General features: G+C 45.7%; 1 protein-coding gene across 7 annotated transcripts in view; it reads left to right on the plus strand.

The window, feature by feature from the left end:
- Positions 1–13,449, plus strand: part of disp1 (dispatched homolog 1 (Drosophila)) — a 63,107-nt gene that overhangs the window by 1,983 nt on the left and 47,675 nt on the right. For 4 of the 7 annotated variants that reach the window (XM_042095488.1, XM_042095492.1, XM_042095487.1 and 1 more), the window contains exon 2: positions 947–1,038. The exons of the other annotated variants lie outside the window; for them this stretch is intronic. The gene's annotated coding sequence lies outside the window, so the exon portion shown is untranslated. The remainder of the gene's footprint in view (positions 1–946; positions 1,039–13,449) is intronic. 7 annotated transcript variants of the gene reach the window in all.

The following is a 13,449-nucleotide window of genomic DNA, read 5'->3' on the forward strand; positions in this document are numbered from 1 at the left end:
TGCTTGAGCTTCATATTGCATGGCCAGTATATTTTCAGGCGACTTTTTTCAGATCGGGCTCTAGGTAGACAGACCTAAGTCCATTAACAGGGCAGGAGGCACCCCTGTGATTTGTGTAGGAAGTTAATTACCCAGATGGGGTCGGTTGCTCTGAGGTCACATGCTTATCCTGCTTCCCAGCCATACAGCTGGAAGTGGGTAAGGGGGACACCCCAAGTTTAGCCCACCAATGCCCCCCTCCCCTCCACCAAAAAGATACACACACACACACACACACACATACACACGTACACACGATGTACCCAAAATGTCATATCATGTTATGGCTTATGTCATATCCTGATAACAATATAATTAGCCTTTTTCTTTTACATTTTGAAATATGCATACTTGACAGACAATGCCTGAAATGCAGCCTGCCAATGGAAACTGCCCTCATTTATGTTACTCATTAACATACATTTTTAATAACTGGGGGGGGGGTGTATATAACATGTTAAGTTAGTGTGGGCTGCCCTCCTATCCGATTGAGGTCTGCCTTAAGGCTTTTTGCATTCAAAGCTAGTAATTTAACAGTAGGTCTATCTATTTTACTACATGATGGTGGAAATCTCAATTCTGGAACTGGAACTGTCCTTGTTGAGCCATTTTTTGAACGTTGCATTTGTAATCACATCTTACCATATGTCTCTAACCTTATGCAGCAACACTTTATAGTTGCTGACTGTTCCGTGTTAAGAACTGCACCTCCAATGCTCATCTTAGACTTGTCTTCAAAGGAGATAATTATATGTTTACTCTTGAAGATTAAAATGTATAATAAGCTATGATGCATAGTTAAGGCCTGGTGAGCATGTTTCCTTTTTTATTTTGGATTGTGGGTTTCGGCGGAGTTTCCCTCCGGTTCCCAGATTAATTTGTCGTCTTTGACAACCTTTCTTATCAGCTGCTCCTACGCAAAGTGGGGTGAGATCATCCACTGCCAAAGCTGGAGGCTGGAGTTCTAGGAGTACGTTTTTCCCATGGTTGGAGCCTTCAGTAAGTTTTTATTTTTTTTATCATTCATTCTGTCCCTATCAGTGGCCTTAAGTCAGGGTCAGAAATTTTGAAGATGCATTTGGTCTCTGTACCGTGTGTTGAAATCTCTAGCGTCTCTTAGAAATGATCTACTTATCTAGAACATTTGCTTCTTACTAAACATGGTGAATCAACTAAACCACCAAGTTAAAAAAAAATGCTTCCCTTGATCTTCCACTAGAGGGTGCTCACAGGCTACACCCAACACCATAATATTGCCCTGTAATTGGCTGGTTTGAGACACCTCATCCTGTACCTAAACCAACATGTTAGCCCAGGATGTGAGTCTCCGTGTTTCCTGAAGTGGAGTTTAGTTGTTATTAGGTAATTTACATCATACTGAACCCTTCAAAGAAATGATAATATTACTCAATACTAGTCAAATTTCGAGCTCATTTGTTAGCTTCCTGCATTTGAAGAGCTCTCTCATTTAAGGGCCGCATTTTTTTGTTGGTCAAGCTGAAGCACTGGTTCAACCCGGTACTTCACAAAGACAGCAGATCAGAGCAGATGAAAGATTCTCCAGTCCAAATACACAGAGGTCGCATTTGAGCATTTGACTGTCACTCATGCCAGAGCTAAACATTAACTAAATATGAGCCGGGTTGCCTGAGCTGCATATTTTCAGTTAGCAAACACTGCCTTGAAGACATAACATGTCAGCTCCGATTACACACCTTCCAGCTCCCTCTGACGCTGACCACTTCAATGAACTGAAAGCTCTCCATGCGTACACACACACACACACACACACACACACACACACACAGACACAAACACAAAATTTGGTTAAAAAAAACATTTGTAACACTGATAGCTTTGACTTTTTCAGTATGCTTCGCCTGCCGACTAGATACATTTTTTTTTCTCTCTTCACGTCAGATTCCAGCCTTCAGTCAATGCTGTGTACCGCTTTACTTGGTGCACTAGGAAATAAACATACACGGACACCCCCCAGGGCTGCAGAGTTCTTCTCCTTGGGGACAGACCCAAAGCTCCTGAACTGAAAGCCCTGTGGATGGCTCTTTTTCCCCTCGTTTTTTGAAATGATAGTGGACCTAGTTTTTGCAGGCAGCTGTGAAGGCTGCGTCGGGAGATTTATTTTGCTCAGCAAGGATAGGAAACAGGGCTGCTCCCTCTGTTTATGGCCTGGCTGCCTTCAGACCAGGGCCAGCTATCAGTGTCAGCGTGCACTTATTTAATTATTTAATATTTTTCACAGATGTCTGTAGAGAAGAGCAATATTGTGGGTAAAAGTCACATGTTTGACCTGGAATTATGACGCTTGTGTAACCTTTCTGCTGGTAGGGGGAGAGGTAGAGGAGGGGTAGAGGATTCTCATCTTTATTTATTCAACACAAAGCATATTGAATCAAGATCACTGGATGAGAAGTGGAACTTTTGAATGCTCCTGGCAAAGAGGACACAAAGGCAGGGTTTGTGAGGCCACAATCATGGCTGTGACTTGACATTCCTCTCTCTCTCTCTCTCTCTCTTGAGCAAGTGCCGTGCCAGATTCAACTGTAAAAACACAGAGGGGTTGTTTCCCCCGCGTTTGGCAGACCGCTGGCTGCCCCGTGATGGAGGGGCGCAGCGTTTCGGACGTTTTTTCGTCTCTCCGCAGGCCCCCATTTTGGCCCGGCTCGGACAACGGCCCGACAGCTGTGAGCAACAGCTGCACACAGCTCCCAGGCTCTGGGTCCGACAGCACCGCAAGGAGTCCTCATGCCGATCGGTGATCAGACGCCATCGATATGGCCGTCCCTGTGCAGGGGCATCTTGTAGAAGCTTTTGCATAGCTCCTCACTCCTTTCTTATGATTCATTCTGGTAGGAAGCAAAATGGTTTTGAATCTTTTTTTAGTTTGTGGCCAACTCAGTGTAGACTATACTTGCTGTTATAGAAATGCTGTTCATAGATGTTTTATAGAGTTTTTAACTGGCCTATTTATGGTAACATTTATTCTGTAAATTTACAACATCAGATGGGAGCAAGTAACACCAAACTAATTCTAGTTTATGGTTTGAATATGCCAAGCCAGAAGACAGTCACGCTCTCTCTCTCTCTCTCTCTCTCTCTCTCTATCTCTATCTCTATCTCTTTTTTAATGTAGCATACTATGTTTCACATGGAGAGGAAAAAGTGCCACTATCCATCAAGCTGAAGACAGCCATAAGGGGTTAAATTGGATCCATCCCGCTGTAGATTTACAACCCTGTGACCCAGGGCTCTGCTGAAGTTCAGGACCTTGAGGGGTCAGCACGATCCCAGTGGAAACAGAGCCAGGTCTCTGATAAACTGACCTCTACAGGAACAGAACTGGGCTCGGAGCCTCAACGGCATGAAAAATTTAGCATCGGGCTTGACTAGGAGAAAGGGGGGAGAAAACAGAAAAAAAGAAGTTTATAGGTTATTTCTCGTTTGAAGCCACAGCCTGCTCTTTAACCCTTAAGCCCGGGGATATCAAGTCATAAAAGAAATCAAAAGCCTGGCAGTCCTCGGGTTTTGTGTCTTTTGTATCTTACCCAAAACTATCAGTGCCTCATCCGCCGATTGGCACGGCCAATCAAAGGCACGCAATAACTCACACTTGTCTGAGCAGCTTCGGAGTTGGATAGCCTTTGGGACTATCAGCCTATCATGCGTGGGTCATGCCATCCAACCAGGCAATAGATCATGTCATCTCTATTATGGGGCTTTATGGGCCTGATAATTGAAACCAGGCTCTCGATAGGGCCTGCTCCGGATGGGCGTCCTTAGGCAGAGGGGGAAATCGATAGTGCATGGTGCTCCTCCGAAGCTGCCTGTGAAACTTTAGAGATGCGAGATCGTCCCGTTCCGTTCTCCTTCCCGGCTATTCGCCAGAGGGCCCGTTGGGACGAGCGTGGAGGAACAACGCGTGGCTCTGTCTTTCGCGTTCGCCCTCCGTACCCCTTCGCTGTCTCATTCCGGGGGTGCAGCTGTCACTGTTTGTATATTTGATATAGTGTGGGGATGCTGAAAAGCAACAGGTGTTGTGTATTAGTTCCACCAGTTTACTCCCCCCACAGCTTCCACCCACCCCACCCTACCCTGCACCCCCCACCCCCCACGGCACTGCTCCCGGAGAGCTGGCTGGAGTCAATAGAGTTGTCAGAGCGTATTACAGTAATATATGGCAATCTGACTTTTAAATTGACCATTGCTACAAACCAATCATCCTCTGCCTGCCTCCCCCACCCCTTCTCTTTTTTTTTTCTGGGAAGAAAATGGGGCTAAGGAGAAATAATGGCCTTCAGGTGGAGTGACCTCAAAGCCAAATCAGCGGGATGGAGATCTCTTTGAACCTTTTGTTCTCTCCGCAGCTCCTTCCTCTCAACAGGCCCCGACAGCACGGAGTCCCCTCCCCGCCCGCCTGTCTGCGTGTTATGTGTCCACTTCCTGCATGCACGGCAAAGGCCATCGTCTTGTGCTCAGTCAGAGTTAATAATGCTATGTGTGCAAGTGGGTACATTTTTCTTTTTTTAAAACTTTAGTTATTTTTCGGTGTGTTTCTTATTGGATTGGTCTCATGTTTTTAAACATAAAAAATTATGGAGTGGTGGCGTGGTTAAAACTCCTGTTAAACTCTGTCTGTCTGTCCGACAGATCCGATCTTCCAATGCATTTAAAAGGGAATTGGTCAGCAATATCCAGTACTAGGTAAACTTATATCATGTGTGTGAAGTGAGGTTGTGTGTCTGATCGCTTTTGAAGAGTGTTCAAGGTGACTGAGTAGACACTTGTCTCACCAGTGCTTGTCTCTCTCACACTACCCACTCCACCATCACCCCCACTCCACCCCACCCCACCCCAGCTTCAAGGAAAGGTTTCAATACTCCCGCAGAGAAAAATCTCATTAGGATTTGTTGCTCACAACACGGTGAACTGACCCCATGCCAGATTTTCTCCATCGGACACATATTTCTAACCACTGGTCGACCTGGTGCTCTCCAGCTTGTCCAGTCACATTTGCCTCAGGCGCCCCTGGCCTCGGGTTTCAGTTATTCCGCTGAAGATGGTTTTGTGTCTTTCCCCTGAAACATCTACCAGTGAGTGGCAACACACCTAAATGGAAGTAAACTGCTTTGCTGGACATAATAAATTTGGGCCGCTGTGCAAATCTGTGGAATCTGCAACCACATTCACGTTCCCCTTTTAGAATGTGGTTCCAAAGTGGAAGCACATTGCTTGTATTGTTTTGTGATTTAGGGAAAAAAAAGAAAGCGGACTGAAATGTGAGTGCTGGAGGCATCGACACTCGCTTGTCCTTGCCAAAGGCTGCCTCTCAGACACAGGAAGTCCAGGAATGGGCCTCGAAACATCAGGAACGCGGGGGCTCCTGCTGTGATTTAGATCCCCGTCGCTGTCTTGACCGGAGACAACTTGGACGGGCCCAATAATTCCGGGGCCCGCTCTGCCTCCTCCTGCCTGGGACCTCAATTAACTAGCACAGGATCAAGTGAGAGAGCTGTTTTTGGAGGGGGGGAAATGCACAGAAAGTCGAGCAAATTGTAGAGATTAATACTCGACCATGTGCTTTACACATCCACACTTTCATGCTTACATTTATATACGCGCACACACGCGCACGCACGCGCACACGCACACGCACACGCACACGCACACACACACAGTCTTGCCATTATAGTCATTACTGTAGCACTCATTAACGGTGATTTGTGAGAGGCCTGGTCTCCACTGACAGCGAGAGAACTGATTTTTTTTTTTTGAGGATATTCTCATCTGATACCAAGAAAGTGTAAACTGAAGAAGAATGACTGTAGAGGTTAATGCCCACACATATCTATGGACCCTTTCAAGAGAGTTCCATTATCAGCATCATAGTTGGCCCCACAAGGCTTCCTTTTTAACATTCCATATGTTATCTTAACCCTTAAAGGAGTACCGTCACACTGGTGTGACGGGAATGTTGAGAAATGAACGTTCTAAAGAATATCTGGGTTCATTGAATTCAACATAGACTTTTAGAACCTTCAATTGTTGCGGAACTTAGAACGTTCAAAAACCTACTCCTTTAAGGGTTAATGCAGAGGAAGTAGATTGGGGCCCAAATAGAACGTTCAAGCATTGTTTTTGTTTTTATTGTTGAAAGGGTCTAAATGTCCACACTGTCCGTCATACTCATATCCACACAGAAACACAGTGTGTCTGAATGCTGGTTCACACACACACACACACACTCTTGCAGTTATGGTCATTATCGTCGCACTCATTAGCGTTGAACGGTGAAAGGCCTGGTCTCCACTGAAAGCCCCCTCGCCAGTGACCAGCAACTGATCCTGACTAATGGTGCACATATGGTCTCTGTAAGTCAGTATGCTGTCCTCAAAACAAGTACACTTTCAGGGCCGTGAATTTCTGTTTTGAGCATGTGCGTGTGTGTGTGGGTGCGTGTGTTTATCTGTCTATTACTATAACAGCGGTTACTTAGAAATATCTTTAATATTCATTCGAAATATCCCCTGTCCACCTCAAAATGCTGGCTGCTTAATGATGGCTCAGTTCAAATGGGTCACTGAGTTAACCATTGTGACTTCAAGGTGAATATCATTCATCACTGGGGCCTTCACCAGTTCAGTTTTGAACCCAAGCAGCAGAAAAAACAAGGTTTCAGCTTGAGGCTATTCTTTTTCTTCAGCCTCCTCTCTCTCAGATATTGAATTAAAAGAGGTTGACCTTGAGGGGCCGTGTCCAGTTCAAAAAACAGCAAGGAGGCCGAGAGCCGCCCATTCATCCTGTTCTTCTCCGTCTCCAGGCCTGTTTCAACAGGTGGATGTTGACAGGGTTAAGTGTGTGTGTGTGTGTGTGTGTGTGTGTGTGTGTGTGTGTGCGCGTGCACGTGCGCGTGTGTTTTTTAGTTTCCCCAGTGATTTTATTTCTGGAGTAAGCAAGTCTGTGAACTTCTATTGGAGATGGTAACTAATCTCTTTCATTGTACTTGCAGTAATGCGTTTTTTCAACCAACCTATTTTCCAGACAGGGGGTAGCGATGACACATTACGGCGCCATGAATTGACTTGTATTTAGCAGACAGTTTTATTTTAAAGCAACACAGACTTGCAACAGAGGTTGGGAAATCGAGCCCGGGGTGACCGATTGTCATGCGATGACATTGCCATTGCTCCACCACGGCCGCTGTATAAAACAGTTGTAACAGCTAATGATGAGAACATCATTATTTGGCAACCTCCTCTTTTAAGGATAGTTTTGTGCAACCCATTATGTTTTCTTTGGCTCTCAGTTCAAGTAATTTCTCCAGCTGGGATGAGTAGAAAGCAGGCTATTCCAGGCGACCCTTAGAGCCTCTCCGATATGTGGACGTAGGTTAGAACCTCAGTGTCCACCTTTTTTTTTTTTGCGAGAGGGCTTTTATATATTCTACATCATCAGTGGTTTTAGCGGCTTGACCTCTATGCTGCTGACGGGGTTCTCAGGAGAAATGTCAGCGTCCAAAAGCCCACTTGCCCAGCTGCCGTCATAAGTCATCTAATGCCTTATCCTGAAAAATGGGCTGTCTTTTAGTCCGGTCCTGTGTTTGCATTTCTACTGAAAGACTTCCAAGACCTTGACCTCCCCCCCTCCCTCACCCTCTCTCCCACCACCACCAGCACTGCGAGTGTACCCTAATTCAATAAGAGATAAATTGGAAAAATGTGCAAACGCAAGCCATGTTCCAATGGGCCAGACAGAGAGCTAGAGAGATAGAGTGAGAGATGGAGTGAGAGATGGAGTGAGATGGAGAGAGAGGGAGAGAGAGAAGTGGATAGCCACATACTCCGTTGCTCCTTACAATAAATCTCCCCAGAGTTCCATCTGTGTGTCTCCAAAAAGGCCTTCACAAAATGTCCATTACACTGACACAAACCAGAGGACAGAGAGAGAGAGCAAGAAAGAGGAAGAGAGAGAGAGAGAGAGAGAGAGAGAGGGAAAGGAGCTCCAGCATGCTAAGCTTGGAGGCTGCCCAAGATAACCCCCCCCCCCCCCCCCCCCCCAACACACACACCCACACCCCATCCCTCCGGGCCCACTGATTGGGTTGCCATGCTGCAGTGGAGGCGGCAAGTACGTTTTGGTTCCCTCGAAGTTCCTCAGCCCGAAACCCGTTTTTTTTTTTTTTACACTTTTTGCCTCATTCCATTGTTTGAATGGAGTCCTGTGAAGTAAGTAACACTCCAGGTCTATAACAGCTTGAGGAAAAGAAGTGTCGCCTGCCAAGCAAATGCATTTAGCATGCTGCTCCCTTCTAGGGATGTCGGTTTGATGACGACAGCCAATGTTTTGCATAAATGGGAAGTTTACGATTTAGCTGTGGTTTAAGATCAAGTATGCAGCCCTGCCGTGGGAAGTGAAGGCCTTTATGGTGCGCCAGTGCAGTCTATCAGTTTATGAATGGCTGTCATCAGAAAAGAAAAAAAAAAAGAACTGGGATCATTTAAAGTCAATTGATGTATTAAATCTTCTTACGTCAATAGTAGTTGTGTGCACGATAGGGAAACATTTCTCTTGATTGTTTCTTTATGAAACTGTCGGAGAAAGACTTTTCCACTCCATTGAGTTAAATGAATACTCATTCTGCTTGGGCTGGTGCTGCTGTAGTACAGGCTTCTTACTGAGCGGAGACATTGCACAGTCACCATTCCCAAAGCGCTGTGTGTGCGTTTGGGTGTGTGTGCTTATGCGTGCAAGTGTGCACGCCTGTATGCACGCACCAGGGTTTGATAATGTATCACTTTATTATACAGCCCTTCACAATGCTAGTAGAACGCTCCATTGACTTGAATGGGATTTCCCAACATTCTATCGTAAATTATTTTCATGTAATTGCCGCTGCAAACATATAATTACCGCTGTCAATGGCAACGGTTTTTGTGCTTCTGATTTAAGTCTTTCATAACACTTCGCAAGTAGTCCGGTCACTTCGTGCAATGGAACTTTATTCAAAAGTGAAAGCAGACGGTTGATCAGCTGTGTTCTGAAATATGTTGGATTCAAGTTCAGCGTGTGTTGCGAACTATTTGTTTCCAAAAAAGCCACAACGAAAAAAATTGTTTTTAAAAATAGTTTTAAAACTAAATAGAACTTAACTTACTTTTTTTCAATGATGTCTGGGTATTCTGCTACTTTTAGCTTTGTAGAATGATGATTTTTCCTAGTGGTGTCTGGGTTGTTTCTCATTGAAAATGTCATTAAGTCATAATAATTCAGTTTATGCATTTTGCTTCTGCAACAGATAAATAAGGAATATTGTCCCAAAATCTTAAGCCAATATTGATTATTGGCCATCCGAAGCCATTAGATATTGATATGAGTGAATATGTACACACGTGTGTACTGGTAGCCCAGTGGTTCTCAAACTTTTTGTCTCGCGACCAAACGTTAGTCAAGTCTCGCAACCCTCTTTCTCCCATAACCCACTGATTTCAAAGCACACATACAGAAACACAGAAAAGGTTTTCTTGCAGCTATGTTGACATTGATGTTAACGTCCATGACCGGCTTTGGTGTATTATCAGAGATGGTTGATAAAGTTAAAATAAAGTATCTTTGGTATTATTTTTTAATTGTTATACCTCTTGGTGATGCTCCCTAGAGTGTCAACTAACTTTTCAGAAATTAGCACACCTAAATTAGCACACCTTTGAAGTAGTTCCATTTTTATGGCTGTATTCTGCTCGTATATCAATGTGCACTCTGTGTGGGCCCGTACAAACACACACATGTAGACACATGCACTCTGCTGCTCTCATGTGCGTGTGTGAGCGCGAGTGCATATGTGTGTTTGTGTGGGCACACACTCTCTTCTCTCGCGTGTATGTGTGTGTGTGTGTGTGTGTGTGTTTGTGTGTCAGTGTGGGAACACTGTACACTGGGATTCTACTAAGCGTGGGCTCAGCACAGCTCGTGCCCCGACATACTCACAGCGTTCATTAATGAGGTTTTCTGCAGACCTGGCAGCCTGGTCCACTGGCCCCATTATTGTGGGGCCTGATTGGGTCGCCTGAGCCCTGCCAACACTCCGCTCCTCCAGACCTCCACCCCCCCCCCCCCCCCCCCTCCCTCCAGAACACAAACTAATGGAAGTTACTGTAAGTTACTTAAAGAGAGGCCAGAAGGTCATAAACGTGCATTCGAAATCAAACTGTGCGTGTGTGTATGTTTGTGTGCGTGTGTGTGTGTTTGTGGGTGGGTGTGTGTGTGTGTGTGTGTGTGTCTTAGTGTGTGTCCTTGTGTGTGAGCCAGATTAGAGTAACTTGAAGCCTGCAACCCATTAATATCTGATCCATTAATGCAATGATTCATCATGGGAGCGCTGGAGACACGTCTCCTGTTAAACACGCTCAGTTATTGATCTCTGCGTGTCGCTCTAGCATGTGTTGAAACAAAGAGCCTTTTACATCAGGAGTGTTCGGCCAGCTCCTTTCAGTTCTCCCTCTCTCCCTCTCCCTCTCCCTCTCCCTCTCTTTCTTTCACTCTCTGTCACAGTCTTGCCGCACACTCTCACACTTGGGACAAAATTACGCATAGACACATTTACCCTTATACACACACACACACACGCACACACACACACACACACACACACACATCCTTATACAGACACACACTCAGCCAGCACACTCGCACACACACTTTGGCAGACGCGTGGACACATTCACCCTTACACACACACACACACACACACACCCACACCCGTACTTATAGGTACACTCATACACACACACATACACACTTTGGCAGACACATGGACATATTCACCCTTATTCACATACACACACACACACACACACACACACACACACACACACACACACACCCGTACTTATAGGTACATTCATATACACACACACACACACCCATACTTATAGGTACACTCATACACACACACACACACACACACACACCCATACTTTTAGGTACACACACACACACCCGTACTTATAGGTACATTCATACACACACACACACACACACACACACACGCACGCACACACACTTTGGCAGACGTGTGGGGCCTTACGTCACTCTCCCTGACTCTGCTCCCTCCGTCCACCCCTGTGCTTGCTGCAGCGGCAGTCTGGACGTGCGCCCTGCTGTCCCGATGGCCTCGCTCCCCCTCTCCCTCCGGGCCGACAAACACGCCAGCTTAGACAAACACCGGCAATAATGCGAGGAAGTGACTCAGCTGGCTCGCCTCGCACCACGCCAGTGCTTTTTCAAGTGCCCTTGATATCAGCCCCTTGTCTTGATTAGAGCCCTCGTTTGAAAACCGGCAACTGTCTCTGTTTCCGCAGCTCGAGGTTGTTTGTCTTGTAGGGGGCACTGTTTTATCAATGTGTGGAGCCAGGCAGTGGTGGTTAAGTTAAGGTGAGCATCTGCACTGTTTTATCAATGTGTGGAGCCAGGCAGTGGTGGTTAAGTTAAGGTGAGCATCTGCAACTGTTTTGAGTTTGTTTGTTTTCTTTTCCACCCTATGTGGTAGTGACTTCACGTCCGAACGTATCCATTTAATGTAAAAAAATTACTTGAATTTGTAATTTGGATTGTTTGATTATGTCAAGCTCTCAGTCAGTCTCAAGTCACATGGTGGTGGCAAGGGGGGGAGGGGGGTGTCCAGTGTCCAGTCAGTGTGTGTGTGTGTGTGTGTGTGTGTGTGTGTGTGGTGGGGGGGGGGGAGGGGGGGTGTCCAGTCAGTGTGTGTGTGTGTGTGTGTGTGTGTGTGGGGGGGGGGGGGGGGTGTCCAGTGTCCAGTCAGTGTGTGTGTGTGTGTGTGTGTGGGGGGGGGGGGGGAGTCGTGCCGCTGCTTCTCTACCGTAAACACAGCTGTTTTATGGACCTCTCAAGACCAGTAGGAGAGCTACTGAGCCCACAGATGAGGTTAAGTGCGTGGAGTTTTATTCCCCATGGCCCATGGGGAACTTGTAAAACGCACCGATGCCGGCTACGTTTCTCCAGTGTTACAGCTTCTCTTTGAAACACGTACGCATTGTGAGTTAATTTTGCTTGTGCTAAAGTTGATTTATCTTTGTATACACAGATATGCTGTTATTTGGCCTTCATGAGATTGTAATGCATTTATTCCCGTGCAGCTGATCACTGTTTCTACTTTCCAGCATGCCTCCTAACTGCTGCAAGTGGTTTAAATGCTTTCATCTCTGGAGTTATTTTTAAAAACCTCATATTTCTTCCGTGGGGTTTCCAAAAAAATGAGTTGTTTTTGTGTGAGCGTGCTTTCAATTTAGGCACCCTCTCTCAGTCCCCCCCCCCCCCCTCCTTCAGCCAAAAACCAAAAACAGCTTTGTTTTTGCAACTATAGCGCAAATTACATTCCCAAAACCCCAGGTCAGCTCAGAGATCTTGCCTAATTGGCCATTAGCTGTGCTACTGTAGCCAATCAGGTGGATTTATGGAGTGCATATCTGAATAAGGTAGAATTGGTAGGTAGAATTGGCTAAGGTAGAAAGTGGTTTTGTTTGTTGATGTGCACTTCCAGGTGTGCAGAGTCAGCTTCATGTTCCTATTCTCTTACGTATCTTTTACTCTTTTCTTTCCTCTTTTCTCTATCCTCTCTCTCTCTTTTCTCTTCTCTTCTATCCTCTCTCTCTCTCTCTCTCTCTCTCTCTCCTTCGGAGCCTGCTGTTATTGTTACTCATAAGAGGCAGCTGCAGGCCGTGTGCCTTTTTGTTTTCTTTAAAAGGTTGGCAGAGGCTGCGCCACCTTCTTCACTGGCACATCCGGACTTAGTGTGTGTGTGTGTGTTTATGCACTGTCTTCATAATTACATTTATCTGGGAGAGTTTAACATTTATTTAGATTTTGCTTTAAAACCACCCACTCCCCCCTCCCAGTCGAGTATTGATTTTGCTCTCATTATTTGGAATTTGTTTGCATAAGGGTTCTCCTTATGTTCAATCTTACTGTATTTGGTTACACGACATGTAACGGGAATATTTCAAATTTGCCAGTTGAATAAGACCCGAAACAAAGGCCCATTTCCATGTTTTGTTGTGTGTGTGTGTGTGTGTGTGTGTGGGTGTGGGTGTGGGGGAGACTGTTCCTCTTCCTTGATTGAGAGAAATTGTCAGTCCGGAGGCGTGGACTACAGAAAGCAGATGTTGGCTTCCCTTCCCTGTGTCCATAACCCTGAAAGCACCATGACAGTGCGGGCCTGGTATTGCAGCCCTGCAAACAGTACAGCACGGGTCGACTGCACTTAACACAGTCGAAGCTGAGTGTTCTCTTTAAAAATAAAAGAGTTTAAAAATTCTGTAGCTCTATCATTCTGCCCTCTGTGTTTCACTCTATTTCTGTCGTCAGTGGCCTCTGCATTCA

The sequence above is a fragment of the Alosa sapidissima genome, chromosome 6 (genome assembly GCF_018492685.1).
Source record: "Alosa sapidissima isolate fAloSap1 chromosome 6, fAloSap1.pri, whole genome shotgun sequence".
In the NCBI taxonomy this organism is placed as follows: domain Eukaryota; kingdom Metazoa; phylum Chordata; class Actinopteri; order Clupeiformes; family Clupeidae; genus Alosa; species Alosa sapidissima.